The sequence below is a fragment of the Myotis yumanensis genome, unplaced genomic scaffold (genome assembly GCF_028538775.1).
Source record: "Myotis yumanensis isolate MYYU_CA2020_CCGP unplaced genomic scaffold, mMyoYum1.0.hap1 SCAF_8, whole genome shotgun sequence".
NCBI lineage: Eukaryota > Metazoa > Chordata > Mammalia > Chiroptera > Vespertilionidae > Myotis > Myotis yumanensis.
This window is the reverse complement of record NW_027223759.1, coordinates 11,067,913-11,081,610: the sequence shown is the minus strand read 5'-3', so window position 1 is coordinate 11,081,610 and position 13,698 is coordinate 11,067,913. Positions and strand designations below refer to the sequence as shown.

At 47.8% G+C, this 13,698-nt stretch overlaps 1 protein-coding gene across 1 annotated transcript in view; it reads left to right on the top strand.

The window, feature by feature from the left end:
• Positions 1-1,353: 1,353 nt before the first annotated feature.
• The window catches only part of RAPH1 (Ras association (RalGDS/AF-6) and pleckstrin homology domains 1), a 76,496-nt gene continuing 64,151 nt past the window's right edge, over positions 1,354-13,698 (top strand). The window contains 1 exon segment of the mRNA XM_070421933.1: positions 1,354-1,642. The gene's annotated coding sequence lies outside the window, so the exon portion shown is untranslated.

The window sequence follows — 13,698 nt, the reverse complement described above, 5'->3', positions numbered from 1 at the left end:
CATTTATTGGGGAAGATCATAACTTACTGAAATAATTATAGAGATAATGATGAATTCTACAAGAAAGGGACAAAGGCTACAGGAATTGGTCAGCAATACCATCTTTCTGCACAAGAATATTGAAGCACCTACTCAACTTAAAATACAAAAGTGCAAGTTATGTTTCTAAAGTAGATAGCTCAAGTGTGAAATGCAGCTCATGATTGTATTGTGTGGTTCTTAATACCAGTTTGAAGCAGACTGTGTACCACTTTGGAACAGATTGTGCAAAAAAAAAAAAAAAAAAAGACCAAAACCACTTGAAAGTCCTCAAGAATAGCAGAAAGAAGGAGTGTAATTAGCCAAATCAAGATTTGGACCCAGGACAGAGAAATGAACACCCTCGTTGGTAGAAAAGGAGCCAAGATCTCAGAAATGTACAGTCAATTCTTTATTTGTGAAAATTCAAGATACAGATACTTTCACTTCGCAAGCAGATGGAAAGATGTGAAAAAGCAGTGTTTGCTGCAACGAATTCCAGGTCAATTGTGTTAATGCTGACCTGTCAATTGTGTTAATGCTGTCAACAAACTTGCACGTAGCCAGTCAAAAAGGACTGAATTCTTTTTTCTTCCTGCGATCAACTTTAAGAGGTCAAAAATCAAGATATAAATTAGAACTTAAAAGTCAAGCCTGCCTCGAAATAAGCAGTATCTGGGTAGTTTCGAGCTGGGTACTAAGAAAACGTGCCACCACCTTCCTCCTAAGCAATTTCAAGAAGGGAGTGACAGCTATTAGAACCCAAGGTAAGCAAATGCCCGAGTTAAAAAGTCCTTCCAGATAACTGCCATGTCCAATTTTTAAAAGCTTCCCAATATAGTGCACGAACTGTAGAGGGTTGTAGCCCAAAATGAAAGGATTTTTTTTTAAATAAAAGCCTCAGGTTGCGAGGACAGCAGTCCTTTAAGCGCCTAAGCCGCATCCGGGGTGCTGCCGGGGTGCCCGGTCCTCGGCACCGAGGTGCGCGCAGGCCGGTCCCGGGATCCGCTCCGGCCCCGGCGCCCCAGGGCCCGGGACAGGGGCCGCGGGCCTGCTTCCAGGGGGCGGGGCGGGGCGGCGCCGGGGTTTCCCTTCCTCCCCATTCATTCGGAGTCACCGGCTCCCGCGGCGGCTCACGGGGCGCGGAGGGCGGCCGGCTGGGTGCGGTCGGGCGCCCGAGGGGAAGGTGAGCGGGCGGGCGGGCGGGGCGCGGGCGCGGGCGGAGGCCGGGGAGCGCGGGCGCGGGCGCGGGGCGCGGGCGGGGGGCGCGGCCGCCGGCGCCGGAAGTGAGTGATAGGCGGGGGCGGGGGCGGGGGCGGCGAGCGGCCGGCGCGAGTCGGTCCGCCTGTGGGCCGCCCGGCCCTCAGCCCCTCCTTCGGCGTCTCGGCCGGACACGGCCGCCCCGTCCGCCGCGCGCTCCCGACCCGCCTCGCGGCCGCCGCCCGGTCCGCCCGTCAGTCAGTCAGTCCCGGAGCGCGCGGCGCGGGAGCTGCGGACGCTCGCGGCGTCTCTCGGGAGGGAGCGCCGCGCCTGGGAGGAGGAGGCGGCGGCGGCGGCTGAGAGGAGCTGCCCAGCCCGGCCGCTACGGTCGCCGGGGCCGCCGGTCTCCCGAGCAGCTGTCGCGGTGAGTGCCCAGCTCGCCCTCGGGCTGGCGGGGGAAGCGGCGGGCGCGGGGCTGGGAGGGACGGCCGCTCTCCCGCCTCCATTTTCCCGGCGCCCGGCCCCGCCATCAGGCGCGGTGCGGCCGGCCGAGCTGGGGCGGGGTCGCGGCCGGGGCTGCGTGGACCCGGCCCGGCGGGGCGGCCGGCCGGCGGGGGGACGGCAGGCCGGGCCTGGGCTGCACCCCGCGCCCCCGAGGGTCGCGGCGGAGGGAGACAATGCGCCCAGGGCCGCCGGCGGAGGGTGCGGTTGGCTCCTCGGAGCGGCGCCGCGCGCTGGTGGTCCGGACTTCGGGGCGGGGACGACGCCCCCCACTCGCTGCAGAAGCCGCGCTCCCGGCCCGGGCTTCCTGGGTCCCGGCGCCCCCTCCCCACCTCCCACCTCCCCTCCTCGTTCGCGGTGGAGTTCGGTGCAGAGACCTGGAAAGGCGGGGCGCCTTCGTTCTCATGAAGCAGCCAAGTAATTGCTCCGGGGCTTCCAGCCCCGGCTCCTCTCTGGGTCCGTGTGCGTTCCCGCCGGAAATCCAAACTGCCGTTCATGGGGGGGGGGTGGGGGGGGCAGCAGACAGTGTAATAGTATTGGGGTGCCTCCGTGTGAAGCGGGCTTGGAAGGTGGGGTTTCTTACGCAGCCGGTGCCTTAGGGTGACCCCGCACGGGGAGCTGGGAGCCGCAGAAGCCCCGCTGCGGATGAGCGCAAGGACGCGGCTCCGTGGGAATAGCTGCGGGGGGAGTGCGGCGTCCCAGCCCGTGCCGTGTGCGTGCATCTCTCACTTTCCGTGAGAAGGGCGGGAGCGGGGAGAAGGGGGGCTGGGAGGTCTTCCCTGAGCCCCCCGCGAGGCTTGCTGTCTGCAGCGCGCCTGGGAGAGCTGGCCGGCTGTGCAGGGGACGTCCACGGTCCAGGGCGCCGGCGAGGGGCGGGGGCCGTCGGGTCATGGGACGCGTGGCACGGGGTCCGCGGGGACATGGCATTCAAGCAGGGACCTGTGCCCTGCCCGCTGCCTGGGTCGGCCCGGTACCGCGGACAGGACCTGCCGCGGACCGTGGTGGAAGCAGCTCGTCCGCGCCGGCCGGGGCCGCCGGCGGCTCCAGAAGCGCTGTCACTGGCCGAGCGGTGCGGCGCCGGCGACGCTGCTGCAGCCGGGACCCCGGAGCGCACCACCTGCCTCCCGCCCCGAGGGTCGCCGGGCGCGTTAAACGAGATCACGTGGGCCGAGCGCCGTGCTGGGCACCGGGGGGGGTTAACAAGTGTGAGTTCCCTTCTTCCCTCGCCCGCCGCTTTGGGGATTTTCTTGGGGGGAAGGTGGGAGAAGAAGGGAACATAGGCCATTGCGATGCAGTGAATGATAGAATAAAATGTTGGAGTAGAGGTGCGAAATAGGGGAGCGAAGAGGGAAGAGCGTAATTCAAGATTGGGAGCCGGGGTGTGTGTGTGGGGGGGGGGGGTTGATGGGAGTTTCGGCATTTAAATGGGACCTTTAAGAATGGGCAGGATTTCAGCTGATGTGCATTTGGAGGGGGAGGACGATCCAAGTAGAGGTGGTGCTGTTCTTGAGAAAGATTGGGGGGGGGCGGGGGCAAAACTGAGACTCTCCAAAGCTTTTAGGTTCCTGTTGAGTCTGACCTGCGCAGATTGTCTCTGTTATTTTGCTTTTTGTGTTGTGAATTTCCCAGAAACCAGATCTAGGGTATTCAAGCAAGTACAGAGAGATGTCTAACAAAGCTTAAAATACATGATTTTTTTGGATTAGACATTTTGTGTTATTTGGACTGCTGTTCTCTTCTATTTGAATTTAATAAAGAATTATTTGTAGATAATTCCTCTATTTGGTAGAAAAAGCATCTGATTTTTCAGATTCAAAAGTCTCACTAAGGTTACATATTAAGTAACTGGCTGAAAGGAGGGAGTAGTGGGCACATATTGGGTGTGTCTCAAACTTTTGATCCACATTATTTGTTTTCACAAATATTTTACCACAGAGGTATTTTTAACCTTTGCCTTTGAAGATAATGAAAAAGGCCTGTTCTTTTGGTTTTGCTCCCTTTGGTTCCCACTCATGCGTAGTTACTTATTAGGTTGGTATGGTGGGTGACGGTCACGCTATTCATAGGTAATTAGACACACGGTATAAAATCTCATGGCTTTGCCTTGGTTCTCAAGTAGTTGAATGTGAACATATTAGTTTTGTTAATCCCAAACTCTTATTTGAGGGAAATTAGTATTAGTGAAACAGGTATGTGACCTCAGGCAAATCACTTATCAAGGATCTCAATTTCTTTACCTATAAATTGAGAAATATGAATTAGATCAGCAATTTTCAACCTTTTTCCTCTCATGGCACACAAAAACTAATTACTAAAATTCTGTGGCACCCCAAAAGTATATATTTTGCCTGACCCTGCCCCCCCCCCCCCCCCAAGAAAAAAAGATATAATTTTGATTCGTTCACACCGGAGGGCTATTGTTGTGTTGGCTGTTGTCATTTTTTTTTTTTTTTTTTTTTTTTTTAACAATCTAAGGGAAAAGATGTCAGTGCCCCTAACTAGTTAGGTATTGCAAGTTTAAAAAATTCTTGCAGCCCACCAGTTGAAATTCACTGGATTAGATCACTATTTTTCAATCTGTGTTTTACTGAAGTCTGGACTTTTGAAGAAGACCTTCAGAGGTTCTGCAGATGTTTGATTTAAACCTCATTAAAAATGTATTTTAAACCCATAATTTTAAAAGTGAGTATTATATGACATGCACTGTTTAAAATGCTTTTACATATATTAATTTACTTAATCCTTGCAATAATTCTATGAAGCTTCTGTTAATATCTAAGAAAACAGGCACAAAATACAAAGCTATAAAGTGGTAGAGCTTTATAGCATAATTCTTAAGCTTGCATTCTTTTTTCTTTTCTTTTTTTTGTTAATCCTCACGCAAGGATATTTTCCCATTGGTTTTTAGAGAGCGTGTAAGGGAGGGAGGGCAAGAAAGAGAGATAGAAAGAAAAAGAGAAAGAGAAACATTAATATGAGAGAGAAACAACAATTAGGTTGCCTCCTTCACTCAATCTGCAACTCAGGTACTTGCCCTTGACCAGGAATTGAACCCGTGACCCTTCAGTGCTTGGGCGGATGCTCTAATCAGTGAGCTGCACGGGCCAGGGCAAGTTTGTATTCTTAATCACATTCCTATACTGCCACCATAATAAAATAAATAACACACAAGTACTTTTTATTGTGGTAAAAATATACAACGTAATTTTTACCATTCTAAGCATTTTTAAGTGTACAGTTCAGTGGTATTAAGTACATTCACATGGTTGTGAAACAATCATCACTGTCCATTTCCAGAACTTTTTCATCATCTCAAACTGAAACTACTCATTAAACAGTAACTCTCCATCTCCTCTCCCTCTCCAACCCTTGGGAACTGCTTTTCTCCTTCTGTCTATGATTTTGACTACCCTGGTACATCACATAAGTGGAGTCATGCAATATTTATTTTTTTGTTATATCTGGCTTTCTTCACTAAGCATGTCTTCAAGTTTCATCACGTTGTAGCATGAATTACAATTTCATTATTTTGGGCATATACCCAGAAGTGGAATGGCTGGATCATATGGTAATTTTGTTTGATTTCTTTTTAGAAACTACCCTACTGTGTTCTACAGCAGTCATGGCCTTTTACATTCCCACCAGCAGTGCACAAGGGTTCCAATTTCTTCTATCCTCACCAACACTTGTTATTTTATGTTTTTGTTTTATAATAGCCATCCTAATGAGAGAGAAGTGGTGTATCTTTGTGTTTTTACATTTTTCTAATGATTAATGATGTTGAGCATCTTTTCATATGCTTATTGACCAATTGTGCGTCTTCTTTGTAAAAATGTCTATTCACACCCTTTGCCCCTTTTTAAAATTGGTTTGTTTTGTTGTTGAGTTGCAAGAATTTAAGTATTCTGGATATTAACTTTGTATCAGATTAATGATTTACAAACATTTGCTCCCATTTTGTGGGGTGCTTTTCACTCTATAGTGTCCTTTGATGTTCAAAGTTTTTCATTTTAATGAAGTCCACTTTATTTTTGTCTTTTTTTGCCTGTCCTTTTGGTGTCATGTCTAAGATATCATTGCAAATCTAGTGTTATGAAGCTTTTCCTCTGTTTTCTTCTAAGAGTTTTAATAGTTTTAGCTCTTATGTTTAGGTCGTTGATCCATTTTGAGTTAGTATTTGCATATAATGTCAGGTAAGGGTCCCACTTCATTCTTTTATTTGTGAATATCCAGTTTTCCCAGCACCATTTGTTGAAAGGACTGTATTGTCTTGGCATCCTCATGTACATGTATATAAAATTTTAACACATTGAAAACCGTAGTGCAACAGCATGATTAGACATGGTTGTTGTTGTTTTTTTGGCGGGGGGGGGGGGGGGGGGGGGCAAGCATTTTTTAGTATACAGCTTCTCTTACGATCTCTGTGCTTATTTGTGAATTTTAAATGGGTTAATTAACGATAAGGAAAGTTGGAGATTGCAGTAGATTTTTTAAAAACTCAGCCGTGTAGCCGAAACCGGTTTGGCTCAGTGGATAGAGCGTCGGCCTGCGGACTGAAAGGTCCCAGGTTCGATTCCGGTCAAGGGCATGTACCTGGGTTGCGGGCACATCCCCAGTGGGGTGTATGCAGGAGGCAGCTGATCGATGTTTCTCTCCCATCGATGTTTCTAACTATCTGTCCCTCTCCCTTCCTCTCTGTAAAAAAATCAATAAAAAAAAAAAAACTCAGCCGTGTCTATTCATACGGAATTGTTTAAATAATATCTCACTATGGCAAATGCATTGTGTTTAGTTAAACAATGGGCAAGACCCAAGTCCATTTCTTTGTGGGTATAATTCTGTGTAAGTCATTTGTTTAGTAACAAATAAACATATAACACTATGTCTTCATGTCATAATATTAGATGTTTCTATAACTTTTTTAAAGGTTTGGGGTTTTTTGTATGTTTGCCTTCTAAGCAGTTGTTAGATATTGTTACTAAATTTTGAAAGAAAAAATTATTTAAAAAAACCCACTTGTATCCATATAATTGAAGCATATCCTGAGACTGCAAAGTGAACCATTAAAAGCTGCTAACAAGACAAAACAAAACAAAACAAAAGCACCCTGGCCAGGTGGTTCAGTTGGTTGGAGCGTAGTCCTGGGTTCAGCGCACAGACCCAGGTTGACGTGCGCTGACCACCAGGGGGTGGTGTGGAACATTGCGGGTGTCAGTGACATGGCAGTGGAGGCGCTGCTGGCCCTGATGGGCCCCAATGGGCCCCAATGAGAGTGGGACCACACTGGGATGATGGAGCAGGTGAGCGGGCGGCCCCAGCATGCCAAGACGGTGTGAGTGGGAGCCCGATTGCCCCGCAGACGGCGACCAGCGGTGGGGGGCGAGGCCGCTGCCTGGCTCCCAGGCACTGAAGGAGCTGGGTGGGGTGGCTCGGCCCCGATCAATCATCCCACAGACAGCGACCAGCAGCCGGCAGGCCCTGATCACCTGATCGGGTCTGGGACCAGGAACTGGGGGTGGGTGGCGGGTGACCAACCTCCCGCTGGCTACCTGGGGGCGGGGATGATGGGGATGGAGGTGCGATGTGAATGCAGGGTGTCCACTGAGCTTGCTCTCACTCTCCCTGCAATCCTCCCCCTGGAACACCACGGCTCCCGCACCCGGGCCAGCCAGCCAGGGGGAGTGACCATGGGAGGTTGGCTGTGAGAGCACACTGACCACCAGGAGGCAGCTCCTGCATTGAGTATCTGTCCCCTGGCGGTCAGTGCACGTCATAGCGACTGGTCGACCGGTCGTTCGGTTGCTTAGGCTTTTATATATACTAGAGGCCCGGTGCACAAAAATTTGTGCACTCGGGAGGGTCCCTCAGCCTGGCCTGTACCCTCTTGCACTCTGGGACCCCTCGGGGAATGACCACCTGCTGGCTTAGGCCCGCTCCCCAAAGGATTGGGCCTAAGTTGGCAGTCAGACATCCCTCTGGCAGCCTGGGAGCCCTCGGGGGATGTCCACTTGCCAGCAGGGAGCAGGCCTAACCTGCAGTCGGACATCCTTAGTGCTGCTTAGGAGGCAGGAGAGGCTCCCACCACCACCGCTGTACTGGCAGCCGTCAGCCTGGCTTTTGACTGAGCAGAGCTCCCCCTGTGGGAGCACACTGACCACCAGGGGGCAGCTCCTGCATTGAGCGTCTGCCCCCTGGTGGTCAGTGTGTGTCATAGTGACCAGTGATTCCCAGTCACTCTGCTGTTAGGGTCAATTTGCATATTACCCTTTTATTATATAGGATTATATAGGATAGAGGCCTGGTGCATGGGTGGGGGCTGGCTGGTTTGCCCTGAAGGGTGTCCCATATCAGGTTGGGGGTCCCACTGGGGTGCCTGGCCAGCCTGGGTGAGGGGGCTGAGGGCCGTTTTCAGACTGGCCACACCCCCTTCAGGGTGGGGGGTCCCCACTGGAGTGCCTGGCCAGCCTGGGTGAGGGGTTGAGGGCCATTTTCAGGCTGGCCACACCCCCTTCAGGGAGGGGGGTTCTTCTGGGGTGCCTGGCCAGCCTGGGTGAGTGGCTGATGGCTGTTTGCAGGCAGCCACACCCCCTTCTGGGTGGGGGGGTCCTGTTGAGGTGCCTGGCCAGTCCGGGTGAGGGGCTGATGGCTGTTTGCAGGCTGGCCAAGGCCCCCAGTGGGGACCCTCACCCCATGAGGGTGTGGCCATCCTAGGTGAGGGGCTGATGGCTGTTTGCAGACTGGCCACAGCCCCTTCAGGGTGGGGGTCCCCGCTGGGGTGCCTGGCCAGCCCGGGTGAGGGGCTGATGGCTGTTTCCAGGCTGGCCACGGCCCCCAGCCACCCAAGCTCCCAGTGGAGGCTGGCTGGAAGCAGGTATCTGGGATTTATTTAGCTTCTATAATTGAAACTTTGTTGCCTTTTGCGGAGGCCACAGCCAGCCAGGGCAGGCGGCAGAAAGCTTGGCTTCCTCCATCACCGGGGCAACCAAGCCTCCTGCTTGCTCCAGCTCCGTGGCTGCTGGCCGCCATCTTGGTTGGGTTAATTTGCATGTAGTTGCTCTGATTGGCTGGTGGGCGTGGCTTGGGCGTAGCGAAGGTATGGTCAATTAGCATCTTTGTCTTTTATTAGTGTAGTAGATAGATACCACATTTTGTTTATCCATTTACCTGTTAATAGATATTTGGGCTGCTCTCATTTCTAATGTTTACAAATAAATAAAACTGTGGTGACATTTGTGTATAAATTTCTCCATGTCTATGTGTTTTCATTTATTTTGGGTAAATACCTATGAGGACATGCTGGTTACATAGGGTAGGTGTATTTTTAATTTGAGTCACTTTTTATGTTCTTATTAGCCTTCAGGAAGTGACCGAGTCTTTTGCACATTTTAAAAATTGGGTTTATCTTTTTTAATTTAATTATAGCAATCTACACTAATAAAAGAGAAACATGGTAATTAGCGTATGACCACTACCCTTCCCATTGGCTAATCAGCATATCCTTATGCAAATTAACTGTCAGCCAAGATGGCGGCTGGCAGCCAGGCAGCTAGAAGCGGACATGGGGCTTGCTTGCTCCCGTGACTGTGGACTCCAACGTTCCCCGCCTGCGCTGCCGGCCTCTGAGCTGGCAGTTTGAAACTTTGTAACAAATATTGCCAGCTGGGATCTCAGAGCTGAAGTTATACATTGTTTCGATTATAGAACCGAAACAAACCAGATACGAAGCCTCAGAGCTAGAGCCAGAGCTAAAGCTGGTCCAGAATAAAATTAAAAAAAAGAAAAAAAGGAGTGGTTGGGAGCTTCAGTCAACAACCGCCAGCCTGAAAGCAGCCCTCAGCTCCTCACCCAGACTGGCCAGGCACCCCAGTGGGGACCCCCCACCCTGAAGGGTGTGTGACCAGCTCTACACAGCCATCATCCCCTCATCCAGGCTGGCCAGGCACCCCAGTGGGGACCCCCACCCTGATCCAGGACACCCTCCAGGGCAAACCAGCCGGCCCCCAGGCCTCTATCCTATATAGTAAAAGGGTAATATGCCTCCCAGCACCGGGATCAGCAGAGCCGAGAGGTCTCCTGGCACCAGATCAGCATGACAGGGGGCAGCGCCCAAACCCCCTGATTGCCCTGCGGCTCTGTGTGTGACAGGGTGCGGCGCCCCAACCCCCTGATTCGCCCTGCTCTGTGTGTGACAGGGGGCGGTGCCCTAACTCCCCTATCGGCCCTACTCTGTGCGTGACGGGGGAGCTCCCCAACCCCCTGATGGGCCCTGCTCTGTGCATGAGAGGGGGGAGCTCCCCAACCCCCTGATGGGCCCTGCTCTGTGCGTGACGGGGGGGGGGGGGCAGTGCCCCAACCCCCTGATGGGCCCTGCTCTGTGCATGACAGGGGGCAGTGCCCCAACCCCCTGATTGGCCCTGCTCTGTGCGTGACGGGGTGGCGCCGCAAGCTCCCCATCAACCCTGCCTTGAGTGTGACAGAGGGCGGTGCCCCAACCCCCCAATCAGCCCTACCCTGAGTGTGACTGAGGGTAGCATCGCAACCTCCCAATCCGCCCTGCTCTGTGCATGACAGGGGGTGGCGCCCCAACTCCCCAATCGGCCCTGCTCTGAGCCTGACCAGGGGCTGCACCTAGGGATTGGGCCTGCCCTCTGCCACCCAGGAGCAGGCCTAAGCCAGCAGGTCGTTATCTCCCGAGGGGTCCCAGACTGCGAGAGGGCACAGGCCGGGCTGAGGGACCCCCTCTCCCCCCCCACGAGTGCACAAATTTTTGTGCACCGGGCCTCTAGTCTATAATAATAACAGCCTAATATGCTAATTAGGCCAGATGGCTGAACAGCGGAACGACTGTATGGACAACCTTCCGGATGAAGCCAGGACTGCAAGGGCCGAGCCCCTTGCACAAATTTCGTGCGTTGGGCCTCTAGTTCTTTTATAAAAGATATGTTTTTTATTGATTTCTAGAGAGAAAGGATGGCAGAGTAATAGAGAGGTAGAAACATCGATGAGAGGGGAACATCATTGATTGGCTGCCTCCTGCACACCCCCGACTGGGGATTCAGCTGGCAACCCAGGCATGTGTCCTAACAGGGAATCTAACCGGGAACCTCTTGGTTCCTGGGTTGACACTCAACCGCTGAGCCACACAGGCCGAGCATTGTAGCAATTCTTTACATATTCTAGATACAAGTCCTTTATCAGCTATATTTGTGAATATTTTCTCTTAGTTGGTGGCTTGTTTATTTTTTTTAATGATGTCTTTCAAATAGCAGAGGTTATTGGACTTCATAAAAATGATCAGTATTTTCTTTTGATGGTTAACATTTTCTGTGTCCTAATCTTGGCGTACACCAACATTATAAAGATATTTCCCTGTGTTTTCTCTTAGGAGCTTTATCATTTTAGCTTTTACATTTCAGTCTGTGGTCCATTTTGAATTAACTTTTTATTATGGTGTGATGTTAGAACAGCCTTCCATATTTATATCTGTTTCATTTTTATCTGTCAAGCATACCACAATACAATTAGTAAAAAATATCTGTCCTCTTTACCTTTAACTTCGACATCCCTGTTGAAAATCATTTGACAGCATAAGTGTGGGTCTGTTTCTGGACTCTCCATTCTGTTTCATTGATGTAATTTTCTATTCTTTTGCCAGTACTACATTGTCTTGATTACTTAGCCTTATAGTGAGTCTTGAAGTTAGTATAACCGCCCCCCCCCCCCCCCCCCCCCCCAGTTATTTTTCCAGATTGTTTTGACTATTCTAGGTCATTTGTTTTTTCATATACATTTTAGAATCAAATATTGAAATACTGGTTATAATTACATTGAATACCTAGATCAATATGGGGATAATTAACATTGCATCTTCTCATCCATTCACATGGTATATCTGTCCATTTATTTAGATCTTTAATTTCAGCAGTATTTTAAATCTTTCAATTATATAAACACTGCATAGTGTTCTATGTGGATCATTTCTCACAGTCAAATCATTTATTTACACATGGTTATTTTTATGATAAAAATTAAGATTTGGTATGGAGTTTTCCATATGATAATGTTATCTAATGCATATATGAAGGGGTCATCTATTCTGATGTGACAGTGCTAGAAACAGGAGACTAAAACATATATTTAGAAACATTAAAGCAGAAGTTTACAACTATGTAATTATTGGCATAATTCTTTTGGCTTGTATGGTTGTGGATATTAGTATTTTAAGAGGCTTATTTTATTAATGTAGCCTGATATTTTTAGGATCAGAAGTAAAACAGAAACTTATCAGATTAATTGGGGCATAAATTTTTGCCAGAGGATTTTGAATTTTCATTTTGTAGTTTGCCTTCTTTTTCCCCCTCTTTCATTAATATTAATGAAAATGTGTAACCCTTATAAATGTATAAAAAGAAAATAAAATCCTATCATCCAGAAATCACTTTAAATTTTTTGGAAAGTATATATATGTGTATGTGTGTGTGTGTGTGTTTATATAACTCATTACTATATGCACAATTTAGTTCTTTCATTTAAACATCACTAGCATTTTCCTATGCATTAAATGCTTTATGAATAATTTGCAAAGTCTGCATTATAATCCAGGATGTACATAACACACTTGAATTTACATAGTTTTTCTTTTCTTGTAAGATATTTAGTTGCCCTGATCCTCCCCATAATTTTAAAAAATATTTGGCTTTGATGAGCATACTTATACTTATTCACATACTTTGTCTATATTTTGAATTTATTTTTAAAATAAATTTGTTTTTAATTTTGAAACATTCTAAACCAAAGTATAAAACTTAATAGACAGCTACATACTCATCACCAGTAGTAATCAATTATTTATATATTTTGCTTCAAATAATTTGTTTAAGAAGATACAACAAAAATCCTCCCCCGGTAACAATTTGTGCTTCACTGGTGCATGTTTTAGTGCATTTAATGCAGATGTATCCATAAACATTTTCTTATTGCTGTCTGTACTTTTGAATTTCATATGAAGGGTAGACTCTATTATTCTTTTAAAATTTGCATTTTTTACTCAACCATATGGTTTGACATTATTCATACTGGTTCTTGAAGATCCAGGTCATTCTTTTATAAGAATAAGGTTGTTTTTTTCATTTCCCTTTTGAGGGATAGATAGATGATTAGGATCCTACAATGAACATCCTTTCACATTTCTCCTGATGCTTGTCTCATAAGTGCTTGGACACTTGGTGGTATTACGAGATCATAAGATATGTAATCTCCAAATAGCTCTCCAAAGTGATGAGTTATATATGTCCCTACCACCAGTGAGCATTACTCCACATCCTCTCCAACCTTCGGTATTATCAGACTTACTATTTTTGCCAACTTGATGGGTATGAAATGGATAATATTTTTTCTTTAGAAAATTTTTTAGAAATATAGGTATTAGGATAAGGAATATGAGATTTTATAGCATATTCAGTGAACCTTTTTATGAATGAAAACTGTATTCTTTCAAATGTCCATTAAGAAATGTTTCCAATCACAAATTAAAGTTTTTAAAGAGTTTTTAATAAAAGTGTTGTTTATTTACGGTGTCCTGGCTGTAAGACTCTTGGATATCAGAGAATTGCCTAAAATGAATTAACTTTTATTTTGTGATATCTGTATAGATAATCTAGATAAGAGATTTTTAGCTGGTGTGCCACAAGAATTTTTAAAACATGCAGTACCTGACTACTTACTTAGTCAGGGGCACTGACCTCTTTTCCCTTACATTGTCAAATAAAATAATGACCCAGCCAATACAACAATAGCCATCCATTGTGAATGCCCTATCTTAAACCATAAATATACAGATCATATAATAGAGTTTCATCTTATCTGTCACATCACATACTAAGTTGTACCAGTTAATAATGCGGATTTTTTTCAATAGATGGAGTAACACATGTGTTGATATATATGCAATTTGATTTGTATGCTATTTTGTTGTATTGA